The sequence below is a fragment of the Triticum urartu genome, chromosome 2 (genome assembly GCF_003073215.2).
Source record: "Triticum urartu cultivar G1812 chromosome 2, Tu2.1, whole genome shotgun sequence".
NCBI lineage: Eukaryota > Viridiplantae > Streptophyta > Magnoliopsida > Poales > Poaceae > Triticum > Triticum urartu.
The window spans coordinates 500,563,873-500,577,681 of record NC_053023.1 but is presented as its reverse complement, the minus strand read 5'-3'; positions in this window follow the sequence as shown (position 1 = coordinate 500,577,681).

Below are 13,809 nucleotides of genomic sequence, written 5' to 3'. Positions count from 1 at the left end.
GGAGATAATGTAGAATTATTCTGCAAAGCATAAAGGAATGTTTGAAAGGAGTTTTTCAAAGAAATACCTCGGTGAAGCTGCTTACATATTGAGCATCAAGATCTATAGAGATAGATCAAGACGCTTGATAAGTTTTTCAATGAGTACATACCTTGACAAGATTTTGAGGTAGTTCAAAATGGAACAGTCAAAGAAGGAGTTCTTGCCTTTGTTACAAGGTGTGAAGTTGAGTAAGACTCAAAACCCGACCACGGCAAAAGATAGAGAGAGAATGAAAGTCATTCCCTATGCCTCAGCCATAGGTTCTATAAAGTATGCCATGCTGTGTACCAGACCTATTGTATACCCTGCCCTGTGTTTGGCAAGGAAGTACAATAGTGATGTAGGAGTAGATCACTGGACATTGGTCAAAATTATCCTTAGTGGAATAAGGATATGTTTCTTGATTATGGAGGTGACAAAAGGTTCGTCGTAAAGGGTTACGTCGATGCAAGTTTTGACACTGATCCAGATGACTCAAAGTCTCAGTCTGGATACATATTGAAAGTGGGAGCAATTAGCTAGAGTAGCTCCGTGCAGAGCATTGTTGACATAGAAATTTGCATAATACATACGGATCTGAATGTGGCAGACCCGTTGACTAAACTTCCCTCACAAGCAAAACATGATCACACCTTAGTACTCTTTGGGTATTAATCACATAGCGATGTGAACTAGATTATTGACTCTAGTAAACCCTTTGGGTGTTGGTCACATGACGATGTGAACTATGGGTGTTAATCACATGGTAATGTGAACTATTGATGTTAAATCACATGGCGATGTGAACTAGATTATTGACTCTAGTGCAAGTGGGAGACTGAAGGAAATATTCCCTGGAGGCAATAATAAAGTTATTATTTATTTCCTTATATCATGATAAATGTTTGTTATTCATGCTAGAATTGTATTAACCGGAAACATAATACATGTGTGAATACATAGACAAACAATATATCACTAGTATGCCTCTACTTGACTAGCTCGTTGATCGAAGATGGTTATGTTTCCTAACCATAGACATGAGTTGTCATTTGATTAACGGGATCACATCATTAGGAGAATGATGTGATTGACTTGACCCATTCCGTTAGCTTAGCACTTGATCGTTTAGTTTGTTGCTATTGCTTTCTTCATAACTTATACATGTTCCTATGACTATGAGATTATGCAACTCCCGTTTACCGGAGGAACACTTTGTGTGCTACCAAACGTCACAACGTAACTGGGTGATTATAAAGGTGCTCTACAGGTGTCTCCAAAGGTACTTGTTGGGTTGGCGTATTTCGAGATTAGGATTTGTCACTCCGATTGTTCGAAGAGGTATCTCTGGGCCCTCTCGGTAATACACATCACTTAAGCCTTACAAGCATTGCAACTAAATGAGTTAGTTGCAGAATGATGTATTACGGAACGAGTAAAGAGACTTGCCGGTAACGAGATTGAACTAGGTATTGAGATACGGACGATCGAATCTCGGGCAAGTAACATACCGATGACAAAGGGAACAACGTATGTTGTTATGAGGTCTGACCGATAAAGATCTTCGTAGAATATGTGGGAGCCAATATGAGCATCCAGGTTCCGCTATTGGTTATTGACCGGAGACATGTCTCGGTCATGTCTACATAGTTCTCGAACCCGTAGGGTCCGCACGCTTAACGTTTCGATGCCGGTTATATTATGAGTTTATGAGTTTTGATGTACCGAAGGTTGTTCGGAGTCCCGGATGTGATCACGGACATGACAAGGAGTCTCGAAATGGTCGAGACATGAAGATTGATATATTGGACGACTATATTCGGACACCGGAATGGTTCCGGGGGTTCATCGGATATATCGAGTACCGGGGGGGTACGGAACCCCCCGTGGGGGTTATTGGGCCTCATGGGCCAAAGTAGTGGAAGAGAGAGGCAGCAGGAGGTGGCGCGCAGCCCCCCTTGCCCAATCCAAATTGGGAAAGGGAAGGGCGGCCCCCTTCTTCCTTCTTTCCACCTCCTCTTCCCTTCTCCTAGTTGGAATAGAAAGGGGGGCAAAACCTACTTGGAGTAGGATTGCCCCTCCTTGGGCGCGCCTCCTCCTCTTGGCCGGCCCCTCCTCCTCCACTCCTTTATATACGTGGCCAGGGGGCACACCAAAGACACAACAATTGATCTCTTGATCTCTTGATCTCTTAGCCGTGTGCGGTGCCCCCTTCCACCATAATCCACCTCGATCATATCGTAGCGATGCTTAGGCGAAGCCCTACGACGGTAGAACATCATCATCGTCACCACGCCGTCGTGCTGACGGAACTCTCCCGTGAAGCTCTACTGGATTGGAGTTCGCAGGACATCATCGAGCTAAGCGTGTGCTGAACTCGGAGGTGTCGTGCGTTCGGTACTTGGATCGGTCGGATCGTGAAGACGTACGACTACATCAACCGCGTTGTGCCAACGCTTCCGCTTTCGGTCTACGAGTGTCCGTAGACACCACTCTCCCCTCTCGTTGCTATGCATCACCATGATCTTGCGTGTGCATAGGAATTTTTTTGAAATTACTACGTTCCCCAACAATGCTCGCCGTGCCGCCCCCACCGTGGGGTTTGAGCTCGACCGCTGGCCTCGCCTCGTGCCCACGCCCGCGCGGTGTTGCTATAGCCGCCGGCCTCGCCTCCCTGCACCCAGCTGCTACGAGCTCCATTGCCTGCTACGTGTTTGACAAAATATCGGGGCGGACATGTCATAAAATGCGTCTGCTACCGTTGGACACACCGGTTGACCCAAACGAAAAGGGAACAAACCCATCTGCTCGACCAACCCAAACGAACAAGACACAGACAAAATGGACAGGACTTGGGTCGCTTCGTTGGAGTTGCTCTTAGAGCATCTCCAGCCGGGCCCCCAACAGCCCCCAGGCCATTTTTTCGCGCCGGCGGCAAAATACGGCCCAGTCGCACCCCGAGGAGCCCTTTTTCACCGGGGTGGGCCGAAACTGGCGCCGCAGAACCAGGCCGAACCCGGCGCGCTGGGGGACGCGTGGGGGCGCCGGGGAAAACTGATTTTGGCGCGAATGGGAATGGGCCCGCCAAGTCAGTGACATGTCGCTTCGTCGTCCTCATCGCCTCGGTTTCCGTGGGAATCAATGCCAAGGCTGCCACGCCAGCCAGCTTCCCATTGATGCCTCACGAGCGGCGCAGTGAAGGTGCCGCGATGCGCGTCCCGCCCGCTCCCGCCACACGGCACCCGGCGAGCAAGTTCTCACCACCCCACTTTGGTTATAAAAGCCGCCCCCCCCGCCGGTGAATGCCACAGTTGCCACACCTCACCTCCTCTCTCGTCTCTTCTCGCCACATAAGCCATTCTCCCCCTCTTCCCCCGCCGACGAGCAATGGCCGAGCGTTACCCAGGCGACGCCGCGGTGGCGAACAGCTTCGACCGACGCCATCTTCGCGAGGACGAGGCGTGCCTCCTCTACAAGGCCGACTACCCAGCACCCCCAGACATGCGGGTGCCAGGCTCATGGAGGCTGAGCACCAGTGGCGTCCCGGTGCCCACCGGGGCTGAACGGCACGCCGAGATCGCCCGCATCCGTTCGTCGTTGTCGGAGGCGGAGCTGAAGGAGTCGATGTATGCCACCGACCGCCACACGACGATGTACTTCGACCACCGCCACGAAGACCAGGTCGCCTCAGCCAACGACACCATCCCCCGCGGCCACCTCAACGTTGACGGGCGACGCGAATGGTGGGGCATGCCCGGCCGCACCCTCGAGGCCGTCCTCGACCACATCAAGACCGGCAACACGCCGCGCCTCGAGTACCCGGCGCCCCCGTCCTTCTCTCGTCGCCACGGTAGTTCCTGGATGCCGCGGCGAATGGAGGCGGCGACCTCCTCGTTGTCGGGTTCTGGTTCGCTCTCCTCCAGGTCGCCGGCGCTCCGCCCCGTCAAGTCGGAGCCGCAGGAGCCACCGCTTGGGCGCCGCACCCTCAGCGGCGCCCTGGTCATCAACGAGGGTGGCCGCCTCTCCCCTCGTTCCCTCCGCCTCGTCCGGCCGAAGACCGAGCCGGGGTTGCTCCCCGTCAAGAAGGAGCACGCGGAGATGGCCGACGCCGACGAGACCGCCCTCAAGTGGGCGAAGGCGGAATACGTCCTCGAGCAGGTGGAGCGCCAGCGCCGCCGGGCCTACGAGGAGATCAAGGTCCGGCACCATGGATGCGACGAGGGCGGCATCGTCGTCCTCGACAGCGACGACGAGGACGCGCCCGGGCCGTCCACCCCCCGCGCGTCGGCGACCTTGGTCAGTGGTGCAGCAGGGACGACGGCGGCTCCGGCGGGACACAGGGCAACGATGGCGACGGCGACAACGATGACGACGGTGGCGGCGGCAACTACACCTGGTTCTAGAGGCTCCTCGGCATGTAGAAGGCGGGCGATGGCAGCGGCGTAGTAGGGCTAGGCATAGTAGGCGTAGTTTGTTTTCTGTTTTTTTGTACAAACCTGAATGAAATTGCCGAGTTTGTGTCGTGTTTGTACAAATTTGAATCAAATCGCTGAGTTTGCGCCGATTTGGGGGCGACCTGGGGGCGACGACTGGGAACGTAATCGCCTCCACGCCGAAAGTAAACGCCGATTCGGCCACAGACGACATTTTTTGGCGCTTTGAGGGGCTGAACGGCCGGGCATGCTCTTACTGTTAGAAGGGAAAGAGAGGAGATTGGTGGAATATGATGGATGTATTATTGATCCTCGAGGGCGAGTATATATTGAGTACAAGACTTGGAGGGTAAGACGCCTCTCCTAGAGATAAGGTAGGAGACGGATTACTGAAAGTGCAACTATCCCTAGGTGGTTTTGGTTAATTCATAACAACATATAGCTCATTGAGCTAATGCTATTCCAAGATGATTATTTCAGGAAAGCTCAATGATTGGCGCATGGATGTGAAAGTGGAACCCTCAAAATGCTAAGGACAAAGGATTGGCTCAAGCTCAAAAGCTCAAGACTCTTCATTTTATATTTTAGTGATCCAAGATCACATTGAGTCTTTAGGAAAAGCCAATACTATTAAGGAGGGATGAGGTGTTTCTTAATGAGCCTCTTGCTTCATGTGCTTAGTGATATGCTCCAAAACCCTCAACTACTTTCCCATATCCACATATGACCTAACCCTAAGCCAAACTCGGTCCTACCGATTCTTCTATCCGGCGCCACCGAGTTTCACTTGTCATTAGCCACTGCCAAACCCTAGCAATTCGGTTCTACCGATAGGGATCTCGGTCTCACCGAGATGGGATTGCAAACTCTCTGTTTCCCTTTCGTAACTTTTCGGTCTCACCGAAAGAGCGAATCGGTCCCACCGAGATTGCGTAAACTCTATGTTTCCTTTTTGTAACTTTTCGGTCTCACCGAAAGAGCAAATCGGTCCCACCGAGTTTACCTGACCAACTCTCTGGTTAGCTTATTACCAAACTCGGTCTCACCGAGTTTGTGTAATCGGTCTCACCGAGATTACGTTATGCCCAAACCCTAACCATATCGGTCCTACCGAGTTGCATGTCAGTCCCACCGAAAATCTCTAACGGTCACTAGGTTTACCTTTTCGGTCCGACCGAGTTTGTTGATTCGGTCCCACCGAGATTGGAAAACTGTGTGTAACGGTTGGATTTTGTGTGGAGGCTATATATACCCCTCCACCTCCTCTTCATTCGTGGAGAGAGCCATCAGAACACATACACAATTCCAACTCATATGTTCTGAGAGAGAACCACCTACTCATGTGTTGAGACCAAGATATTCCATTCCTACCATATGAATCTTGATCTCTAGCCTTTCCCCAAGTTGCTTTCCACTCAAATCTTCTTTCCACCAAATCCAAATCCTATGAGAGAGAGTTGAGTGTTGGGGAGACTATCATTTGAAGCACAAGAGCAAGGAGTTCATTACTACACACCATTTGTTACTTCTTGGAGAGTGGTGTCTCCTAGATTGGCTAGGTGTTACTTGGGAGCCTCCGACAAGATTGTGGAGTTGAACCAAGGAGTTTGTAAGGGCAAGGAGATCGCCTACTTCGTGAAGATCTACCGCTAGTGAGGCAAGTCCTTCGTGGGCGATGGCCATGGTGGGATAGACAAGGTTGCTTCTTTGTGGACCCTTCGTGGGTGGTTGCTTCTTCGTGGACCCTTCGTGGGTGGAGCCCTCCGTGGACTCGCGCAACCATTACCCTTCGTGGGTGGAGCCCTCCGTGGACTCGCGCAACCGTTACCCTTCGTGGGTTGAAGTCTCCATCAACGTGGATGTAGGATAGCACCACCTATCCGAACCACGGGAAAAACATCCGTGTCTCCAATTGCGTTTGAATTCTCCAAACCCTTCCCTTTACATTCTTGCAAGTTGCATGCTTTACTTTTCGCTGCCAACATACTCTTTGCATGCTTGCTTGAATTGTGTGATGATTGCTTGACTTGTACCACAATAGCTAAAATCTGCCAAGAACTAAAATTGGGAAAAGGTTAAGTTTTTATTTGGTCAAGTAGTCTAATCACCCCCCCTCTAGACATACTTTCGATCCTACAAGTGGTATCAGAGCTTTGGTCTCCATTTGCTTTGATCTCCATAGCTTTTGGTGGTCATAGCCTTGGTTTCACAACCTAGGAGAGTATCGCGTCTAGCGAGGGAAATTATCACCGTAGAGGTCCTTACTTTGATGGTACTAATTTTGCTAGTTGGAAGCATAAAATGAAAATGCATATTCTTGGACATAACCCCGCCGTTTGGGCTATTGTGTGTGTTGGTTTGCAAGGTGACTTCTTTGATGGGAAAGAACCAAACCGTGAAGCTACCGCGGATGAGTTGAAGATGTTGCAATACAATGCTCAAGCTTGTGATATTCTCTTCAACGGATTGTGCCCCGAAGAATTCAACAAAATCAGCCGTCTTGAGAATGCAAAGGAAATTTGGGACACTTTGATTGATATGCACGAAGGTACCGACTCCGTCAAGGAATCCAAGTTGGATGTGCTTCAAAGTCAACTTGACAAGTTCAAAATGAAGGATGGTGAAGGTGTCGCTGAAATGTACTCTAGGCTTGCTCTCATCACAAATGAGATTGCCGGCTTAGGAAGTGAAGAGATGACCGATAGATTCATCATCAAGAAGATTCTAAGAGCCTTGGATGGAAAATATGATACCGTGTGCACATTGATCCAAATAATGCCCAATTACAAAGATCTCAAGCCAACGGAGGTGATTGGAAGAATTGTTGCTCATGAGATGTCACTTAAGGATAAAGAGGAACTTCACAACAAATCAAGTGGTGCCTACAAAGCCTCATGTGAAGCCCCTACATCATCAAGTGAGAAACAAAACTTCAATAAAGAATTGAGCTTAATGGTGAAGAACTTCAACAAGTTCTACAAGAGTAGAAGCAAAGATAGAAGCTTCAAGTCAAGGTCCTACAATGACAAAAGATCTTCTAGTCGAGAGCGAAACTGCTACAGTTGTGGAAGACCCGGACACTATTCCAATGAGTGTACGGCTCCCTACAAGAGAAGAGAAGATTCTCCAAAAAGAAGAAGCAAAGAATCACCACCAAGAGAGAGAAGGAGTAGAGATGATCGTTATGAACGAAGATACTCACGGAGAAGCAAGGATTCGGAAAGGAAGGAAAAATCATCAAGGAGCTACACAAAACGAAGACATCAAGCTCATGTTGGTGAATGGGTATCCGGCTCCGACTCTGACAGCCACTCCGAGAGAAGTTATCACTCCGACTCCGAAGATACTCAAGATGAAGGTGTTGCCGGTCTAGCACTTGTGTCAACCAACTCCTACGACATATTTGACTCACCAAATGAAGGAATTGGAAGATGCTTCATGGCCAAAGATCCTAAGGTAACACACCCCGAGTATGTTGATTTCAATAGTGATGAAGATGACTTGTTAGGTGATGATTTGCTTGTTGACAACTCTAGTGATGAATACTATGATGAAACGTCAATTAATCATGCTAATCAAGATAAAACGAATGACAATGATAAGGAGAAGATTGAGGCTCTAACTAAAGAACTAAACACTCTTAAGTTAGCTCATGAAACTATCTTCGTAGATCATCGAGAACTTTTAAGAGCTCATGAGAAATTATGCTTTGAAAAGCTCAATCTTGAGCAAGAGCATGAGTTCTTAAAAGCAATCAATGATGATCTCCGCAAGAAAAGTTCTTCTTACATTGCCAAGCGTTTACTCTTATCCACTTACATGCCTCAAGTCAAGTCTAGTAACAAGAACAAGAAAGATTCTTCCTCTAGCAGTAACAATGATCATGATAAATCCAATATTGTTGCTTCTAGTAGTTATCTTGATTCCACTAATGATTCTCTTAGCCAAGTTACACTTGAGAAAGAAAATATCTTATTAAAGGGAATTATAGAGAAAGGAGTGTACAAAAGCCTTGCCGGGAGTAAGCAATTCGAGGAAATTGTGCGCAAGCAAGGAATGCACCGGAAGAATCAAGGTGTTGGTTTTGAACGAAAGTTCAATGCCAATGGAGTTGAGTGGGAAGAAGATCAATACCCCAAGACAAAGTTTGTTCCTCAACAAGAGAAGTATGATACTTCTTTCAAGGGGACACAAGCTCAAGATGATCTTCCACCACAAGACTACAAGCAAAAAGGCAAGGATAAGCTTCAAGAGGAAATTGATGCATTTAAAGAAGCTCCTAAGACCTTAGTCAAGTGGATTCCCAAGACTACTTCAAGTTCCACTTCATCAAGTACGACTACAACTCCAAGGATTCCCATCAAGATGGTGTGGATCCAAAAGAAGAAGAACTAGAGAGTTCTTGAGGGTGACTCCGCCAACATACTTCACTCTTATCATTTTGGCAAGAACAAGTGCAATCAACTTCCACATCTTGCACTAGTTCAAGGAGTCACAAACCCTCTTGTTGGTAAGACAAGGGACAAGGTAATCTAAAAGTTTTCATGGACATCATCTTGTGTGTTCATCACTCTATGTCTATGGATATCTTTGTTTGTTCCTTGTGGGACTACCCATGTAGGTATTGAAAGTGCAATTCACTCAAATGGATAGCTCCAAGTGATCTACATCAACATTGACCATCCACATCTTCAACATCTACATGAAGTCATCATCGACAAAACTCGAGGTTAGTTCATCCCTCTAAGGGGGGATATCACATCTAGGGGGGGCTTTACTCTAAGACTTGAGCTAAAGCAACTATAAAGATGTGAACACAACAATGATTTATGTAAAAGTGGTAACCCCACTTGAGCTTAAACGATGAGTATGACCTATGATCAAGTGTTCTCACTTGACTCCTAAGTCAATATACTCATATATAGATGACCTTGTCATCGCAAATTGCTTGATAGATGCTAGAATTGGTTGTGCATGCCTTGTCACATATTTCATTTGCCATCTTATTGTGTGAGCATGCTGGTTGCATATTTTACTCATTCGAGGACATCCACTTGTTGTTTTGATTGTTTGGTTTTATTTCCTTTTGCCAAGTGGATGGACAAGAATGCCTAAGAACCTCCTCTAGTTATCTATGCTTTTCTCGTCTCAAACTCTATTCATGCTACATCACAAAATTTGATCAAGTCAGATTTGAACCACTCTGTGTGAGGAGCGCTCGGAGTCCCCGATTCGTCATAGACTTAAACTTTCAAAACCTCTTTATGATTCTCGGTCTGATCGATACCCTACTTTCGGTCCTACCGAGATCATTAAGTTGATCTAGGTTTTCGATCTCGGTGCAACCGATTTGAACCATTCGGTCACACCGAGTTGCAACAACTGTATGCAGTTTTGCATCTCGGTGCCACCGAGTTGTTCCACTCGGTCACACCGACAGGGTCGGGCTATATATAGTCACGGGCAAAAATTTGGAAATTTCTCCGAACCCCTTCGCCCGCGCGATAGCCTGATCTGCCAACTTGGTCTCCGGATCGTCTCCTCGCCGCCAGACGCCTCCAGTCGCTGGTCTCCGTCGCCGTCAACGGAAATTCAACCCCGCCGTTGCCGCCGTAGCGAGTCTCCGCCGAACTAGGGTATGGACTCGATCTTTGTGCTATTCCCCAATCCGATTCTTAGCACATTGTGATCATCATGATTCTTGCCACGTTTGTTAAACTTCTATCCAGTCAATGAACTCTTAGATTAGGTTTGATTCGAAAATTTTAGGGTTAGGTTTCCGCCGAAACCATCTCGGACCAACCGAGTTGAAAAACTCGGTCCCACCGATTTGGCTTATGCCATTGCACAAGTGAGACTCGGTCTGACCGAGAATTACTTATCGGTGTGATCGATTTTGGAACTCTGTGAAACCCTAGCAGTCTCGGTGCCACCGAACTGTGACTCGGTCTGACCGAGTTCACTAGTTTAGGTGCCAAAACTGCTTCGGTATCACCGAGTTTAGAAATCGGTAGATCCGAGATGATTTCAGTGGGAAACTAAAACTAAGATTTTGAATCATTCTTTTGCAAAAATCTCTGCATTTTGTGATGCTCATCCACTCTACCTCATCTATAAACTATTCACAGGGTCAGCAGTCAGCTTGTTCATCATGTCAGACCAAAGTGATAGCCAGAACATGTCAGAACAGCCAGTGCAGATGAGTGAGGGCACTAGTCCCTCAAGTTCCTCAGATGAAGGCAGCAGGAGCACCCCTAGCAATCTGCCAAAAGCCGCCACAAGACAAAGGAAGAAGAGAACCTCAGAATCAGAGGATGAGGACTATGTGGCAGAAGAGGAAGCAACTTCAAAGAGAGTAGTGCTCGAGAAGGAACATGGCTCAGCTCAAGGCACAAAGCCAGGATTGAAAATCAAAAGGCCAGCAGGTAGGCAGCCTATGCCAAAGGCCAGAGCCTCAACTCAGATTCCTGAAAAGCCTGCAACCATAGAGCCAGTTGCTGCTGAAGGAAAGAAAAGGAAGGAAAGGGTCAAGAAGACCGTAGCCAGAGTGCTTGGCAAGGCTTCCATCATGGAAGATGAGGAGGAAGAAGAAGAGGTAGCTGCACCAGCACCTAAGGCACCCAAGCTGATGGGTGATGCCATAAGAACAGGGGCAGCTGCTTCCAAGGCCAAGCCAGCTCCAAAGCCAAAGCCAAAGAGGAACACAAGAAGCGTCCCAGCTACTGAGAAGAACAAGGCCCTAGTGCCTAAAGCTGCAGAAGAAGAAGAGAATGTTCTTAGAAAGCTCAAGCCCAAGATCCCAGACCACAATGATGCTCATCCTGTGGCTGAGGACATGAAGCTCAGAAGAGACTCAGGGCTGAGGAAGTGGAGAGAAGCAGATCCGTATGTTTCAAGGAGAAGAACTGCTGTTGATTACAGGTTTCACACTAAGGAACAGCAGGACTTCTATGAGACAGTTTTGTTGGACAAGAAGCCCATAGTTTGTGACATGAGATGGGTTGATTGGGAGTACATCAAGGACAATGAAGAGCACTATCCTGGAGTGCAAGATAGCTTCAATGCTTGTGGAGTAGCAGACTTTGTTGGGCAGAAGCTCACAAAGTGGAACGAGGAACTTATTATGCAATTCTACTCCACGGCACACTTCTATCCAGATGGTAGGATAACTTGGATGTCTGAAGGTACGAGGTACCAATCTACAGTTGCTGAATGGGCTCAGCTGATCAATGCCCCAGAAGAGCAGGAAGATGACTTGGATGTATATGCCAAAAAGAAGATGGACCACAACTCTATGTCCAACATGTACAAGGAAATTCCAAATGAAGCACTTGATACTTTCAAGTTTGGCTCAGTGCATTATCTTCTGTCAGGGCTGCCAACTATCAACTGGATCCTTAGGCACACCTTGTTGCCCAAGTCAGGTGATCACAAGATGATCAGAGGCCATGCGATCAATTTGCTTCATATATTTGATGTGCCACAGAAGTTCAAAATGATGAGCCTCATGGTAGAGACCATTAAGAGGACAACAGCTGATCAGAAGAGGAGCTGTGGATATGCCCCACAAATTCAGGAGTTAATCAACTCCAAGATGGGCACAGGCATATACTTATTGGACAAGGAACACCTGCCCATCCGTCCAGATTTTGAAGATAATCAAGTTGTCATGAATGAGAATGAACCATCATCAGTTCAAGCACAAGCAAAGAAGGAGAAGGCGAGGAAGGAGAAAGCTGCCAAGATGCCAACTCAAGAGGAGGCATCTGAGTATTTCTTGAAAACCAAACAAGAGCAGCTTGGTTACTTGATTGCATCCACACTGAGGATTGAGCAAGGACTGGCCACCCTCACTCAGAATCAGCAGAGCTTAGAGAGGATCATGGAACAAAAGTTCTATGACTTGGATGTCAAAGTAACAGAGATTCAGTCTGCAGTGGAACAACTTCAGGATGACATGCAGGAGAGGAGAGGCAAGACTACAACTGATGCATTTGCCAGAGTGCCAAGAGCTCAGAGATCACATGCAGTGCCAGTTGCTGACACCAGAGCCACCACTTCTGCACCAGCTACAGCTTCAGTTCCACCAGCTCCAACATCTACTTCAGCCTCAACTCCAACCACGTCTACAGAAGGCTTCGTCCTTGGAGTGCTCCGGACTCCACCACCACCTGAAGATCAAGCCTGAGTGTCGACTTAGCACTATGCATTTTCTAGGAACTTTTTGGTAACTTGTTGCCAAAGGGGGAGAAAATGTATAGATCATAGGCTTCGAGAGAGAGTGTTGCTTTTATTCTCTCTTGTTTTATTTGGTGGTTTTTCGAACTTTGTTTGCTTTTGTGTGAGATACTATGTCATTGCTCGTGAGACATTGATGATCATGTGTTTGATCATAAGCTACACTTAATGTTTGCTTAATATTATCATCTTATCTATCTTATGTGATCATTCACTATTCTTGGTGATGAGTGCATGTATTTCATTCTTATCATTTTAAGCGCTCCACCAAGATGTATGTGACATGGAAGAGTAACCCATGACTCTAACTCTTTGTGCATTTGCAGTCCAAAGCAAATTTTAAATATGCACAAATTTGGGGGGAGCTCTTACTTGTCACATACTTCTCAAAGCGACGATATATTTCATGCTTATTATCATTTGTCGAAGCTTTGATCTATATGTTGTCAACAATTACCAAAAAGGGGGAGATTGAAAGTGCAACTATCCCTAGGTGGTTTTGGTAATTCATAACAACATATAGCTCATTGAGCTAATGCTATTCCAAGATGACTATTTCAGGAAAGCTCAATGATTAGCATGGCATGGATGTGAAAGTGAACCCTCAAAATGCTAAGGACAAAGGATTGACTCAAGCTCAAAAGCTCAAGACTCTTCATTTTATATTTTAGTGATCCAAGATCACATTGAGTCTTTAGGAAAAGCCAATACTATCAAGGAGGGATGAGGTGTTGCTTAATGAGCCTCTTGCTTCATGTGCTTAGTGATATGCTCCAAAACCCTCAACTACTTTCCCATATCCACATATGACCTAAACCCTAAGCCAAACTCGGTCCTACCGATTCTTTCTATCCGGCGCCACCGAGTTTCACTTGTCATAAGCCACTGCCAAACCCTAGCAATTCGGTTCTACCAATAGGGATCTCGGTCTCACCGAGATGGGATTGCAAACTCTCCGTTTCCCTTTCGTAACTTTTCGGTCTCACCGAAAGAGCGAATCGGTCCCACCGAGATTGCAGTGTAAACTCTATGTTTCCTTTTTGTAACTTTTCGGTCTCACCGAAAGAGCAAATCGGTCCCACCGAGTTTACCTGACCAACTCTCTGGTTAGCTTATT